Below are 16,190 nucleotides of genomic sequence, written 5' to 3'. Positions count from 1 at the left end.
ATACAATTAATATTTATACCCTATAGAACACGTGTCAAACTGGCGGCCCGGGGGCCAAATCTGGCCCGCCGCATCATTTTGTGTGGCCCGGGAAAGTAAATCATGAGTGCCGACTTTCTGTTTTAGGATCAAATTAAAATGAAGAGTATAGATGTATATTAAATGTCCTGATTTTCCCCTTTTTAAATCAATAATTGTAATTTTTTAATCCATTTTTTCTGTGTTTTTAGTTCAAAAATCATTTTGTAAAGCGGCCCGGGAACCAATCCGAGTCTGACACCCCTGCTCTAGAAGCATTTGAATGATACTGTTTTGAAACCATACTAACGTAAGAGGACCGTAAAAGTCAGAAGACCAGAAGTGGTAAATCACTGAAATACTATTCAGTATCAGAGCTAGGTTAAAAAAATAAAATAAAAAATCCCCCTTTCAGTACTGTCGATGCTGTCAATGTTTCTCATCGTTGTGAATTAAGCTAGGAACAGGAGCTGGCATCAAGTCTGTGCCCAATCCAGTGAGTTAAAAACATATGGAAGCTGTAAAAAAATGACACTCATGTTTGGTGGGAAAAAGCATGCGGGACCAATTGTGTCACTCCTTGGCCATCTGAAAAGAATGTTCTTGTCTCACATCGCTTGATCACGTCTTAAGTGATCTGCCTGAATCAATATTCAATACTCAGCGGCTCAACTTTTGACTGCATGGGTTTGACAGTGATACCCCCGAGAGCGACAACACAATGAGTAGAAGAGAAGATCAAAGAGGGGTGTGAACAAGGGCAGCATCAAAAACAAAACGGGCCAGGAAAGATGGAAAATGTTTAGGAAGCTAACACCAAAGGAGCAAGAACACGTGCGTGTGGTTAACTTTGGTTTGGAGACTCGATACAGCCGTATTGAAAGGGTGAAAGGGTACGAGATTTGGGGCTGTGAGTGTTTAAATTTCGCCGCATCTGATGACTTTAGGCAAGTTTTGACGAGATGCTATGCTGCCAACACTGCTGCCTCAGTTTGAGTATTGTAAGGTTGCATGCCAGCACCAATAGATACACTATGACAAACACATACTTGTCAACGTATACATTTTTTGATCATTTCAAATTGTGCACGCCGTATAACAACTTTTGAACATGATTTTTTTTTAACTACGTTTCTTGCAAAACCGATCTCGTTTGACCCATTTCGGCTCTAATCCGAATCGTCTCGGTCACTGGTAGAAGACGAAAACATCATCATCGACCGCTAATATTGTCATGTGTTGGGTTTATTCTGGGATGTTAGTATATGTTCATTAAGCATTTTAATAGGTAATGAAGCTATAAATTAATTTGTGCTTTATGTTGGGACAAAGTAAGCACGAGGACACTTTCCCCACAGCTGCATTAAAGGCCAGTTAATTGTTTTCAGGACTATTGACTCAACAGAACACCTTGTTCCAGGCCAAGGATGTTGATCTAGAAGGGACTCATAAATTGCTTTGACTTGGACTCTGGCAGAGGGCGATAATCGCATTATTGTTTAAAAATACGGCTGCTTTGTTTACCTTATAAAGAAATTATTATGCTTACTTCTGCAAATTCTTACACTTGTTTTGGTTTCGATCTAAATATGAGATTGTCATGGCAGTTGTTTTTTGACCTTAATGGTGTTATTCGGTTAGTTTATGCAATTGTTTTAAATCAGATTACATTAAATGTTTTGAGTATGGCGCGACAAAATGGACAGAGGAGGATACAGTTTTTCAGAATCCTCCTGGATGAAGACGAATCAGGAGTGATTTTAGTTTAGTTTAAAGATGTCTCCATGTTGATTAAATTGTATTAATAATTAATCTATCACATGCTTTAAGCATGATAGGCGCATGCTTATTCCCCTTCCACATAGCGCGTCAGCAAGCAATGTACCAGGACAGTCAAGCTGTCAGCATCATACAGGGACATCTACAGTATCTTGAATTTAGTGTATACAAAAGGGACTTTTAAGTGCGCCCTATGTGAGAAAATATGTTCCGCGTTGCATTTGTAGGTTTTTTTTTAAATCGCTTAATAAGGGGAATTGCAATCATTAATAAGGGGAGCAATTAGCCGAGGTTGACAGGAATGTAAACGTGAACAGTGGTTGAGAGAAGAAAAAAAAAAAGGATCCAGGTGGATATCCGTCTTAAGGCCGGGGAGTTAAGAACGTGTTAATAGCAGGTCCCTCAATCTATACGAAATCCTTTAGTCATCTAAATATACATTGATCGACAAGCTGTGCATCAACTAACGCAAGGCTAGTCATCGTTTGCCTATGGATTCCCATTGTGTGCATGGCTAAACATTGCACTGCTTCTGCCTGAAAATTAGCATGGTAAGAAAATCAATGTAATGTTGCAATTTGGAAAGGACTTGTACAATGCTGATTATAGCATCAATTGGAAGTATTGTACACTATTTACATATAGCATTCATATGCTGTAATGTATGAAACCGAATAGAAACTGGAATGAATCGCCGAAACTACAAAAATACAAAAACAATTTTGATATTCTTGGACAAACCTCAATCTAAAGGACAAACCAAAATTTGGCCTAATCTTTATCTTTACCAAAAAGCTGTGTAGCTTGCAAATGCAACAATATGGCAATCAGTATTTTAAAAACAAGCTGGGCTGACCCGTTGAAGTGATTGATGTATTTGTTAAGTTAACACCCCTTAATGTGAAATTGATAAATCTGACAACTTCACCCAACGATGCACATAATTATAAAAAGCATTATTATTAAATAAAGTTTTAGCCATTCTTTAGTGGTCCTTGTTTTTTACCAAGCCAACAGAATTACAATAACAACATCCAACTGTAGGTTCTTTTAGCGCACTATAATGTGAAGCTTTCTCATTTATGACATCATTCAAAATCCTTCAACTGACTCTTGCGAGTATAAAACCTTTGTATTCTATGTTTTCCTTACAAAGACCCCCACACAAATTTCTCCTTTTCAACTTTCATTGCCTGATGCCCTTTTTTATTAGGCCCTTACATTGACTGAATAGAATGAATTATATTAGCTAAATGCTGCCTGTTTTTTTAAGACCCGTGCGGCTTCTCGATTATTGTAGCCATTGGGGTCTACACCTCATTCCGCAGACCATAAAGACCGAAACCTCAGAAAATATGCATTACTAAGCTAAGCGTGGAATAACAATGACTAGAATAGAAGCAGTAGTCTGGGGTGAGAAAAAGTGATTGAGAAACAAGAATAGAATGGAAGGGGGCACGCATCAAACGGCAGTGAGAAGGAAATATGAGAGGCATTTGATTATTCCCATGGCTGGATACTTAGCATAGAGAACCCCTTTCTCTTTCTGACTTTCATGCACATACAGCTATTAACACACACATAAACACACAAGCAGTCCCGATCATGTTGACCACCCAGCCAGTGCCCCCTGGCCCCCCACCTCTCACCTTGCTCAGGGGCGCTCGAGCTGAGAAAAACTACACCATTCACTTCCTTTAACCACCACCCCCTCCCCTTCTCCTTTTCCTCTCATTCGGTCTCTCTGTGCTCCCATTCATGTTGTAACAACTCATAAAGGAAGGAGACTTTGACCCACCTCAGTAAAGGTTGCCATTCTCCTTCGATCATCTGTTGTGTGGCAAAGGCTTGGTAAATTCGCAGCAACTGTACGAGAAGTGTGCCTGTCCTCCATCTAAAAAATAATTTAAAAAACACTGTAAATGATGAGATCATGTTGATATATACATAAAAATATATTTGCGACCAGTTACCCAATATTTACCAGTATGTTACTACGAGTACCTTCATTTAACAATTGCATATATTGTTAAATACCAAAAGATAATGGTCACATTTTCCATTTCAACATAAGAGAGCAACTGCAACAAAATGACTCATACAAGACCTTTAAAGAAAATTCTTGCACAATCGTCCCTTCGTTCGCATCTTTTTTGTGGTTTTATTTACTTATCGACTAAATCCTGATGGTTAACGATATCAAAGCATGAGAAAACTTGCCGTAAAGTCCTTTCCTTTTTGTAAAATATACAAATGAGGCAACAAAACCTGTTATATTGATCATCTGAAACCAAAACATAATCCAACCACAACAGTACAATATAAATGTGATTTAAAAACTCTAACTGGGAATTCATGGAAGGTTAAATCAAAGTTGTATTGCAAAACCCTCGTGTGAAATGTAGATTTTAGTCCTATTTATCATAACAGGATGACATCAATGACTGATAAACGTGCCTTTTCAAATAGTCTACTCTATTTTAGGTTAATGGCCTCTGCTGTACTTTCAACAATCTCCCCCATAATAAAAATTCAGTATCAAATTCACGGCAGCAGGGCTTTGCCATTTTATCAACCTTTCGTGCACGATTACATCATTAAAATGTCTGAACTGATTTAGCATGCAATCTATAAAACACTGTCACTATTTTCAACACAATTAGCATCAAAATATCATTACGTTACATATTGGGACGTGCACAAGAGGAACGCTATGATGTGAAAGCGATCCAGATGTCAGTAAGAAAACAATATTTACCGCACAGTTTGTGGAAAATGTTCCGTTTTGAGCGGGGAAACACAAATAGAACAAAGATGGAAACATTGACCGTGCCAAGCAGAGTGAAACTACCCACATAACATAATGAGGTTCTGCAGCAAATTGATTGAGTTTTCTTTCTTCAATGTTTCAATCTGTAAGGAATTGGTATATGAATATGTATCCAATCGTATGTTTCAGACTTCATCTCAATTGCTGCAGCTAATTGCTGGTAAGGCAGTTGATTTAAAGCAAATAAGCAGGCTATTGAAGAGAGACAATCAGTCAGGCAAACAGACAGTCAGGTCAGTCACTAGGACCTGCACACAAAGAGACAGTGATAAACATGAAGAGAGTCAAGGCAGTCATTTAAAGCCACATGTGGGAGCAGTAGCAAAGAAACCAAACTCAGGTTAGAGGTCATGGAAGATTTGGGTTTCCTACTTCTACACCCTACAAGACCACAACTAGCTCGTCTTCTTAGAGACGGTCATTCAAGCTTGGGAGTCGTCTGTTCTCCAGCCGCCATTGGCTACACACCTGCCTTCCCTCCACTTATTTCAACATTATTCAACGATGTATCATCACGGGCAAAGACTTTACAGAACTAATGTAAAGGAGATTTGCTTTGTTATTTTTCCAGAAATAAAAACCATTGTCTGACATTGCTTCCATCCCAGTACCGTATTTTCACTACTATAAGGCGCACATAAAAGTCTTAACTTTTCTCCAAAATAGACAGGGCGCCTTATAATCAATCCAGTGCGCTTTATATATGGACCAATACTAAAATTGTTATCACGATAAAATAAAATAAATCAGGTGATAGGGTACACCATCCTTTACAGCTCTCACAACTACGGCAAGCAGTCCCGGACTCTACTACTTTCCCCGTAGAAAAAGTACTGCGCAGTGATTGCTGGGATATATAGTTCTTTTGTCAATACACCCAATGGATTGTGGCCTGGCGATCGACATTAACACAGCGTTACGAAGTATGGAAGACAGCGTTGGAATAGTTACGCTAGCTACTATCTAGCTACTATTTGCGAATGGATTGTGGCCGCCTGGACGAACGTATAAAACTCAGCGTTTTCGATGATTCATTTGGACAATTGTTCAATTCGGACACAGAAAATGAGGACTTTGTTGGATTTGTGGGTGATGTTGACGAGAGTACATTGTAAAATGGCTAAATAAAGTACAACCGAACTCAGTTTTGCTTCTGTTGCCTTTTTAAAAATGTGTTTTTAGCGTGTGGGTGTAGCGTGTATGTTTAAGCTGGTGTATGTTTTGCCATGCCTGGCTGCGTCTATAAAAACGTGCGTCCTTTGTGTGTAAAATACAGAAATAGCACTCGTTACTGACACTGCGGCTAAAAATACGATGCGCCGTATAGTCGTGAAAATACGGTACCTGTAAATTTTGGCACATGTAGGCTTCTCTACGACAACAAAACACAACATTTATTGCCATTAACAGCGTCAGACGTTCAATCCATGTCAACGGGTGGGGCTAACAGTAATCATTCACAGGGAGCATCGGCGTCTTAGTTTAAATGGATTGCACGTCAACGGCAGTCAATGAGTTAACGAGTGTGTTTATACCCAACGACCCTTGATGACACACTGACCTCTCGGGGTTTTCACTACTCGCATTGATTTTTTGGTTGGATTTTTTTTTCATGTATAGTATTGTCAACATAAGTTTTCAGAATCCTTTTGCTTGAGATGTTAAACACGTCAGGTCAAATAAAAAATTAATAGGATAATTTCATGAGATGTAAAATTAATATTAGCTCACAGAGTGTTTGTCGGACGTTCTTGGTTCATTTTTATGTACGCGCCTAATCTGAAAGAACATGATTTGAGTATCATATTATTTAAAGGCATATTGTTTTTTTTTCCAGGATTTATAAATTTCCCATATTGACTTGTTGGTCACATGCTTTTGTCAAATTCCAAAAGGATCAAACAACAATCAAAATGTCCAATTTTCCTGAATACCTCTCATGTAAAATAGCTTGAAAGGCTCACTTCAAGACATAAATTCTGATTAAATTAATTTTAAAAAAAGAAGAAAAAAAGATTTACTTAGTTATGTTTACCAAAAGAAAAACACAAATTTCGGTACTCCAGGAAAAAAAACCTAATTACAAGGAATCAAAGTCATTTTCCTGTCAAAGATGAGTAAATTGAAAAATCTAAAAGTTACAGCCATGGCTTCATCGCGACATATTTATGTTGCAATGCAGCTTGACATCAACAACCTGTCCCCCACGTCCCTCTTCTGCATATATCCATCTGTGCATTCATCTCATTCCGTTGCTTTCATGACCCTCATCTTGATGCACATGTGTTTGGTGTGTCCAGCTCCCACTGCTACGCTCTTTATAAACACATCAGTTGGGCTGACAGTGCACAGCGGGAGAGAGGGTGAACCTGGAGACGGCCAGGGACAGCAGTCTCATAAAATCAAGGGGGGAAAAAAAGAAATCACTTAATTTATTTCCCTCCAAATTGGAAAATGCACGCTCACACCTGACTAAATCATCACACGTCAAACTGGAGACGGCCCCCCACCGCACACGGACGAAACCCAATCCCACTTGTGCTGCGTGCACCCAAGCCAGCGCTGGCAGTGAAAACACAACGTCACACACTGCGTACAAGCTTCCTAATGCTTTTGGCAGATGTGTCGTCCCCTCCAAATTCATGTACCCGTGTCTTCCCTTCCACAAAAGTCGCCCATCGCCATTTTTTGTGGCTTCCATGGTCTCTGTGTAGGCATTCTCCAATATTTCTCCTTTCTGGGTCTATGCTTCTTTCAAAGCCCTCACTTTATTTCAGTCAAGTTCTACTTTTTATCACAATCAGGGCGAGGCCTTTTTTGCGTCGAATTAGAACACGTAGCTCTCGAGCCGCATGCGGCTCCCGGCCAAAACGAATGCGGCTCTAAGCCACAGCAACAAACACAGTAGTTGATGTGTTAACGCTGGGTAAGTTGAATTTGATGTGTGTGTTGAGGGTGGACACTGATCTTGAAATGAACACATTGTTGTTTTTTAAGAGAAAAATAATGTGTTATGGTGAATAATATGGTTTTAATTGTGTGTGTGTCTGTCTGTTTTTGGAAGTCAATGGGTGGTGTGGCTCTTTGACCCTCACAGTTTAAAATTTGTGCTCTTTGTGTCTAACGTGTTTGTCAGCTCTGACTTAGAGGGACCAATCGAAGGTTTTAAATGGTCATTGTCAGAACTTAAATCAACCTGGTCATGGTTATTTGGGGAAAAATAGTCAAGAAAGTGTCAGAACTTAGTCACTAAATTGTCAACGCCTACTGTGCTTTTGTCAACTGCACCAATGTTGGTGTCTATTAAAAGCCACAAAAATATCTTTTAAAAAATTGAAGAAGTACGAAACCTACAGTAATTGATATTAGAGGCTTTTCATTTGAGGTACGTGCGCCATTTTTTCGCAGCCGGAAAAAAAATACAAAAACAGACGCCAACCCCATTCACCCCAACAGGTGTTTTCATTTACTTTGATTAGAGCTTTCCTTTAAACATCTTATTCCCAGCACCGGTGGGCTCCCACGGATGGTGGGGCTTGTGGTGCAAGACCTGCATCTAATTTGAATGGGTTTCAGGAGTAAAAATAATGAGCTGCAAATTGCCTTTATTTAGAGTTCACACCAAATGTCAGGTGTAATTGGTTCTCGTGCCATGATCTCCACATCCAGGTGACAGTTGATTTGTTTCAACTTTGCCCTCTTTTCTTTCAGGAAATGCACAAATCACATCGCAACAAAGACATGTTATTAAAAGCATTAGCATTCTTTTGAAATACTTAAGTTTTGTGGAACTAATATGACAGAGAACATTTCACACAGGGCCCAAGTGAATAGGATTTTGTGATTGATTGGCAGCTGCCGAGTTACGACTACAGTAGCAATATTTCTATTTATATCGATACATATTATTATTTCTGAGAATGTGTGTGTTTGTCCGTTAATATCGGACAAAATGGAGACAACATTGTACATCCGATTTGAATGTGGTTTGAACAAAAAATTCCAAATATACGGCTTTAGGATATTACCACGCTCGATTTTTGAATTTGGACCCCAGTTTTTCAAAATAAATCGATTTTTCTAACTGGGAGTCGCATTTTTAAGGTGAAAAAGTGCAACTTTGGACTCATTTTTTCGGTACATGCGAAACTTTTAGACAAAAATGCCTTTGTTTATTTAAAGCACCTTCAAGATGCAAACATTTTAAGCCTATCTTTTTCCAGGTCAATGGCTGCACGTAGCTGAGAATCGATTAAAAACCCTCGATTTTGGACACTTGAGTGTATTCTCAAAAACAATCTATTACTAAGTTCAGCACGTTTTACAGCCTCATTTTACGTCTAACAAGCAGAGGGGCCCGGCTTCTGTTACTTCAATTGGTGCTTCATGTCCAGGTGAAGATCAAGTGTTGGTTTCCGTTTCAGCTCCTTCAAAAAAACCGATTCATCCAGGCATGGTCGGCAAGTTTGAGGGTAGCCTTTTACAACTTTGGGTCAATTTTTCAGGTACACGCAAACCAGCCAGATTCTCTGCTTTTCCATAGCACAATACAGAGACAAACATTGCATGCATGTCTTATTCCAAGTCATCTGTACAGCAGAGCTAAAAATTGATAAAAACACTCGATTTTGGATCGTAATTGGAGAGGCTTTGTCGCCCAAGCAGGTGGGACTGGCGAAGTCGGGCCCCTCTGCTTGTTGTAATTATCTGGCTGAAGTTTTACATTACTCTGATATTACGTTCGCATTCTTTTTTTGGTTTCTCAACGCTTACTAAGAGATTAAAAGAAAATCTAACTCGGGTGATGCAAAGCTGCTGTTCTATAAATGCTGGTGGAAGCTCAAGTGTTTAAGTAGTTGCATTAAGGGAGTCGGTAAAAAGGATTTTTAGACAGTAAACATGGAGCGTGAAAGGAATTGGTAATTAGCTTCTCAGAGATGATATCTATTTGTACAGTTAATGTGATCGAAAACCTAAAAATCATTTGGAAAAATGGTTCAGAGTGGAGAAGCAGAAAATACACAACAATATACACCCTCCTTTGTGAAAGAGCTGTTATTAATGTGTACAAAATTAATTAAAACATTCATATTCAACTCAATTATTAAATCATCTACTGTTATCACGAAACTTTAGGTCATTTTCAAGATAGATTTTAACACTCGTAAATGCCATTAAAAGTGTCAAAAAAGTTAACGACTGCTCAGAGTGGGAAGTAAAAACTATAACAAAATCTCTTTTTCAAAAGGTTTGAAACTAGAACAATATATAAATAGTTCAATATTGTTTAACGTCAAGTTTATGTACACTAGCAAATAACTCGAGCTAGAAAGGTGAGTTGTCCAGAAGCACATTACGTAACAGAGTAAGCCATCTGTCAATGTTGCGATAACGAATGACACTGACCACATTTTCTTACTCTCCGACTTGCAGATTCCATTCAAAGAAGGACGACAGCACCATAAGCGTGATGTGTTTGTGCAAGGCTAAATCAGTTTGAGGGGAGTGGTAATAAGTGTGTGTGGGGAGATGTTCTCCCTAATGATTCATGACGGCAAATGATCAGCCGTGAACAAACAACAAGCAAGCCACCCGCCTGTCTGCACAAACAAGCAAACAAACACAGACGACAGACAAACAAGGCGTCAAGAAGTGTGACGGCCGAGTTTTGGGAAGATCAATCACGCCGAGTCCAATGAAAGCGCTCGGGGCAGACATTTTCTTACAAGGTTATGCATCTATAATAACCGACTCAGTACTTTTAAGGGCAGTTTGTTCCAGTGCTTGCATGCACATCCAAATCCATCGCGTGAACACATGTAGTTTGGGGTGTCTTTTTGTTTTTCTAATGTGTGGTTGCTATTGTGAGCAAGTATGTGTATACTTTTGTGTGTGTGTGTGTGTGTCTGTGCGTGGGATGTAACCCAAGCCAGAGCGGCACAACACAGCAGCTTGTTCAAAGGCCTGTTTGTATTATTACAGCTTGTCCAGCTGCTCAGGACAGACAAACAAGACTTAGTGCTTTAGGCTGCAAAACAGACCTCCCACCCTATTGTCGAAGCCCCCGTGGCCCTGCCCAGCCCGGCGTTTTGGCTCAAAAATGGCCAAATAGACGCCTACAAAATGTATATACAGTATACAAATAGCCAAACGTGACGGCATCTATTGCCCAAAACAAGCGCATCCTCTCACGGTATCAGAAATGTACTTTATTTACAGCTTTGTTTGCAAATATTCTCTTCATTAAATGGATCCGCCAATGTTTGGTTAGGAGTGCACACTCTGCCTCTCCGGGTGCCTAAGCGTTTGAAAAGTGCTTATACATTTTTTCAGCACACTGTAATGAGTAATTCTACCTCCTGTCAAAATAGCCAGTCTCCATTCCACATTTGCTTTTTGAATCCCACATACTTCCACGAGCAATGATCCCGAAAACAAAATATTGCTTTATATACACAGTGATCTAGTTGGAGGGCCGATGGAAATGAATGCTTGTATTTTTAGCGCCGACGTTTTTGTCGACAATATTTCTTTCAGAGTGCACTCTGTTGGCCTCTGAGCGGCTCCCTCCTCTGGAGATCTGCCAAATGGATCTGATCGAGGTGATTAAGATCAGGGTAAGGCAACACTCTCGCTCCCTCGCACCTCCGTCTCTATGCCCCCCATTTTTATCCTTTTCACCTCAATTTGTGCCACTCTTCCCGGCTTTCCACCCACTGGCGTTCCCAAAAACTCCTCCATTCCGCATCTATCCTCCTCCTCGTCTCCTCCATCCCCTCCTTCGCCCTCTCTGACTCAGGGTCCCTGTGTGCCTGTATGTAACATCAGTAAAGCTGTCAGGCAGCCAAGCCAAGGTAAACAGCCCAGCGCTAGGTTCAGGGGTGACGGGGGCTTGAGATGTTTTTCCTCGGGAACCAAGGGACCCCCAGGGGCTTCTGGCTGGGGCCAGAGAGGAGGAGGGAAGATGATCCCCTTAGCTCTACCTCCCCGACACACACACAAGCATGAACACTGAACGTCTTCCCCCTTTTGTCTCTTTCCTCCTCATCACTCTCCATGCGTCTTCCTCGTCACGCATCTGTGTACACAGAGCTCTTGGGTAGCAGCCCCATTTCACATTTACATCATCCATCAACATCAGCACACTTTTATTCACGTACACACCGGCAAATTCTGGTTAAAGTCATTTGCAGTACAACTGTAAAAAAGAAAAAAAAAGTTATAAGTTGTCAAAAGATGGCCAAGGAATATCCTTGGTTTCCCATAGTTCACTCGCAATTTGAGACGAGAGTAACGAGCATTCATTGAGCTTGCTTTTTAATTGACTTGTTTTTTTTAATGCCGCTATTAAATGTTTGCAGTGATGGATGAGATGGAGTTTTTCATAGCGACAAATGAATCACAATGCATATCTGTCCTTGGCGCGATGTACAATGTGCCATCAATCATGGAGGAAGAACGGAATGTACACATAGTCCACAGCGTTTAGTCTGTATAGAGACTCCCATCCCGGGCACACCCAGTAATCCTCCTCTTGTACATGTTCTACCCAGCCTTCTGGTTTTAAACGCATTCTAACCATCTCATTTCAGGATCTTTAGTCTTCATGATCTCACATCTAAGCTAGGCTCTTAACCAGCTGACTGGCCTGGAGGCTGTGTACTGTACTATTTCGTGGCCAGATTGACAAAGACAGAGACAAATAGTTTTTGAAATCTGTAGAGAATTTTTAAAGAGCCTAAGAAAGTATGTTTTTTGTGGAAGGAAAATACAAAAATTTAATACACACTACTACAAGGTTCAACAAGCAAACCATTAGTCTAACTTTATAAGAAATACATCATTAAACACCTTTTAATGCTTCAAAAAATTGAAACCTAATGTAGGGATATATTCTTTTCCAATTCCCTAAATATTTGCATCATACATATGAGTATTTGTACAATAGTTTATACATATACACATATATATATATATATATATATATATATATATATATATATATATATATATATATATATATATATATATATATATATATATATATATTTATTAAAGAGCCTAAGAAAGTATCTTTTTTGTGGAAGGAAAATACAAGAATTAAATACACACTACTACAAGGTTCAACAAGTAAACCATTAGTCTAACTTGATAAGTAATACATTGTTAAACATCATTGACTCGACAAAAAGCCTAATTGTCATCATACCCAGAAACTGCGTATGACAAAATTGGTAGTGAATATATATATATATATATATATATATATATATATATATATATATATATATATATATATATATATATATATATATATATATATATTCACTACCAATTTCGTCATACACAGTTTTTGGGTATGATAACAATTAGGCTTTTTGTCGAGTCAATGATGATGACAAAGCCTATGTCCGATTATTATTATTAGTTAAACTTATTTTTACACTACAATGATCATTAAAAAATGTTTTTTTTAACTGAATGCAAACTTTTCTTCTGGAAAATCTGATCGTACAAATGTCTCAACCGTTTTAACCCTTGGTGTTTCCACTCTAGTTTATGAATGATGATTTTTTTTTCTTTAAAAAAAAGGAATTGAGGATGCTCAGGGAACGGGAAACCAAAGTTAATGGAGAAGAACTTGTGACTTTAGTGGTGACTTGGTAAAGAATAGAAAAAGACAGAGGGAAGTGATATTGCTAACCTGTACATGACCCCTCTCATTCCCAGTAAGCTGCTCCCTCTGATGGTGGCTGATGGTCTGGGATGAGGAGCAAGACAGTCTCCGAACAAACCAGAGGTAGCAAATCAGACAGAGCCGTAAAAGCAGATCAAGTGGGACGAAGGTGATGGTGAGTAAAGGGAAAAAAATACAACTTTTTGGAAGCAAAACTATGGTTAAAAAAAAAACGTGAAGAGTGATTTAACGGGGGAAAAACAAGAGAGAGATTCTTTAGAAAGAGGTGACTCTGGCCAAAAAAAGCATGTAGAATTGAATTAGGGCACAGGAAACACAACCAAGCAAGTACAAGAAGAGGGGAGCAGGGGTGCATGGAGAAAGAGGAGGCCCATTACCTTTCTTACATTAGCCGTTACATCCCTTAGCGACCGTGGAAGGGTAAAAAGGGAGGAAACATCACAGGGTGGGAGAAAGGATTAGGATAATTGGGGGACTGTGAAAGCGGGAGCAGCTTTATGAGGGTCCATCTATATTTGCAAATACTATCATTTTTACAGGATATGAAGCGGGGAGGCCTCTTTGAAACATGTTGCCTAATACGTATAACGTTCAATTTCAGCCCATGTACCAGAAATGAAGGGTATTTTTCCAAGATAACATAGTGATAAGAATAATTCAAAGACAGAAAACGCATGAACCATTTTACATTATTTTTACAGTTATATATTTACAGCAGTGACGGGCCGTGAATTTCAAACCGATGCCTTCAGTGCTATGTCTGAATCAATCCAACCCTCAAAAACTATTTTCTGGCTATAAAACCTTTACTTCAGCTACAGCTTCGACACATAAAAAGCATCAATAATAACCTCATACAATTGAAATATGATTTAGGAAAATAGTCATATTTTACTCACCAACAATCCTTTTTATTTGTACACAAAATCCATCCTCTTTTATTTCCTCCTTCTTTTCTATCGCCATCGAAGTTAATGCTGAAAGTCGAGCCTGTCCTGTCGTATTTCTGGCATAAATTTTTATTCGATTTAGTGCTGAAAATGTCCTTTCCCTGTTGGTGGCAGGCTTACTAGCTTCGGAGTTGTCCGACCTTTCTAAATGATGTCCAGCTTTTTTTGAAAAGTCCGTCTTGAAAATGGCTTGGACAGTAAATCTGCAAACAAATCCATTTCTTCTCCTCCTTCAGCCATTGCGGGTTGGCAAAACTGCTATTAAATCAACCCAATAATATATTTGCTTGTGCAGCTCGCTCCAGATACAGTTTGGTAGCTCTGGCTAGTCCACTCTATCACTAGCCAATCATAGTTTGTGAAAGCGATGACGTATCTCTACGGCTGTGAGAAGGCCTTGGTGTCGCCAATTTGAAATCTGATTGGTTAAAGCAACAGTTTTATTGGCGCTTATTTTATGCTGCAGGGCCTGCAGAACTGATTGTGAAGGCCTCCGTGTAGATTTTTGACCCTGGCAACAAATAATGGCTGAAATGTGATTGGTTAGCTCAGGGGTCGGGAACCTTTTTGACAGAGAGAGCCATAAACAATTCCTATTTTCTAATGTTATTTTTTGAGAGCCATTCTCAGAATTGAAAAGTAAAAATACATGAAAATGTGTGATTTATTTTTGGGTCATTTCACCACTTTTGAACTACAAAGTCTCAAAATTCTCTTGACAACATTGTTATGCTGCTAATAAATCAGTATCAATGATATCATGCATGCAGAAGAGTAATAAAAAACTAAATTATGATTAAAGTGGTGGTAGAGGTAGTGGCAACGCCACAGTGACGCTCTATTAGTGCATTCGGGACTCAGCTTTCTCACCAGTGATTTACCTATTTTACCTCACAGGTTAGTGGAGAGCCATATGCACCCATGGAAAGAGCCACATATGGCTCCCGAGCCATAGGTTCCCTACCCCTGGGTTAGATGCTTAAATATGAAAACACACCTGAAAGCAGCGCAACCAGGGGGAAAGCAATGAAAGGAAGCTGACAGACAATTTGGAATTATTTAGTATTCATGGACAAAACATAATTAACATCAGTCTGTGATTCAGATATGTTTTTAGGCCAGCAGAGAAGGCCTTGCAGGCCCTGACGGTCCACCACTGATTTACAGGAATTTGCCAATGTTCTCTTGCTAAGAACATGAGTCAGTCCATCACTTCATTAATGATATTTATTGTTCTCCAAAGACTTTAAGATATGTATGCAATGTTATTTCACCGTATGCAATTACTGTTCTCTTCCTTGTTGTAACATTTGCCTGTTGCTATCATTCTTCCTGTTCTGTCGCATTGCCACATCAATCACAAAGTGCCACAATGGTCGGTTACGGCACTCTGACACCGGTGACATAAGCCTCGCAATCTGGACAGCCTGCACGCACCATTATGACGCTTCTCAAGAGGACGTGCATGCATGGGCAACCCGGGCCAATCCCTCCCTCTAGACTTAGACTTAATCAGATAACGGTGAACCCATGTTCACTCCTATGGATTCTTATCATCTTTGTAATAATACAAATTGGATGGGTGAAGTCAAATAGTCATTTGTAACTATTGGGAGTAGTCGTGATATTGCTGTCTGTTATACCATAACGTTTCTATGCAATAATGATAACACTTGTTCATGATAATGCTCATCAGGAAATGTGATTTTTTTTTTTCAGTAAAGTGAATGACCCGTCATCTTACACTTTTATAGGCAAAAAATATCAGTATCAATTTAAAAAAAGTCTTAATATTGGGTGGCATGGCAGAACAAAGCATTATATACAAATATGACATTTTTAAAATTGCGATTTGGTATTCCACAATGTAAACAACATTAAGACATGAACATCCAATACAACATTGTTGTACCGA

At 39.2% G+C, this 16,190-nt stretch overlaps 1 long non-coding RNA gene across 1 annotated transcript in view; it reads right to left on the bottom strand.

The window, feature by feature from the left end:
* The window catches only part of LOC144079453 (uncharacterized), an 88,286-nt gene that overhangs the window by 71,511 nt on the left and 585 nt on the right, over nt 1-16,190 (bottom strand). Inside the window, exon 2 of the long non-coding RNA XR_013301538.1 lies at nt 3,596-3,691. This is a non-coding gene — a long non-coding RNA (uncharacterized LOC144079453). The remainder of the gene's footprint in view (nt 1-3,595; nt 3,692-16,190) is intronic.

Source organism: Stigmatopora argus, chromosome 8 (genome assembly GCF_051989625.1).
Source record: "Stigmatopora argus isolate UIUO_Sarg chromosome 8, RoL_Sarg_1.0, whole genome shotgun sequence".
NCBI classification, from domain to species: Eukaryota; Metazoa; Chordata; class Actinopteri; order Syngnathiformes; family Syngnathidae; genus Stigmatopora; species Stigmatopora argus.
This window is presented reverse-complemented; position numbering and strand designations above follow the sequence as displayed.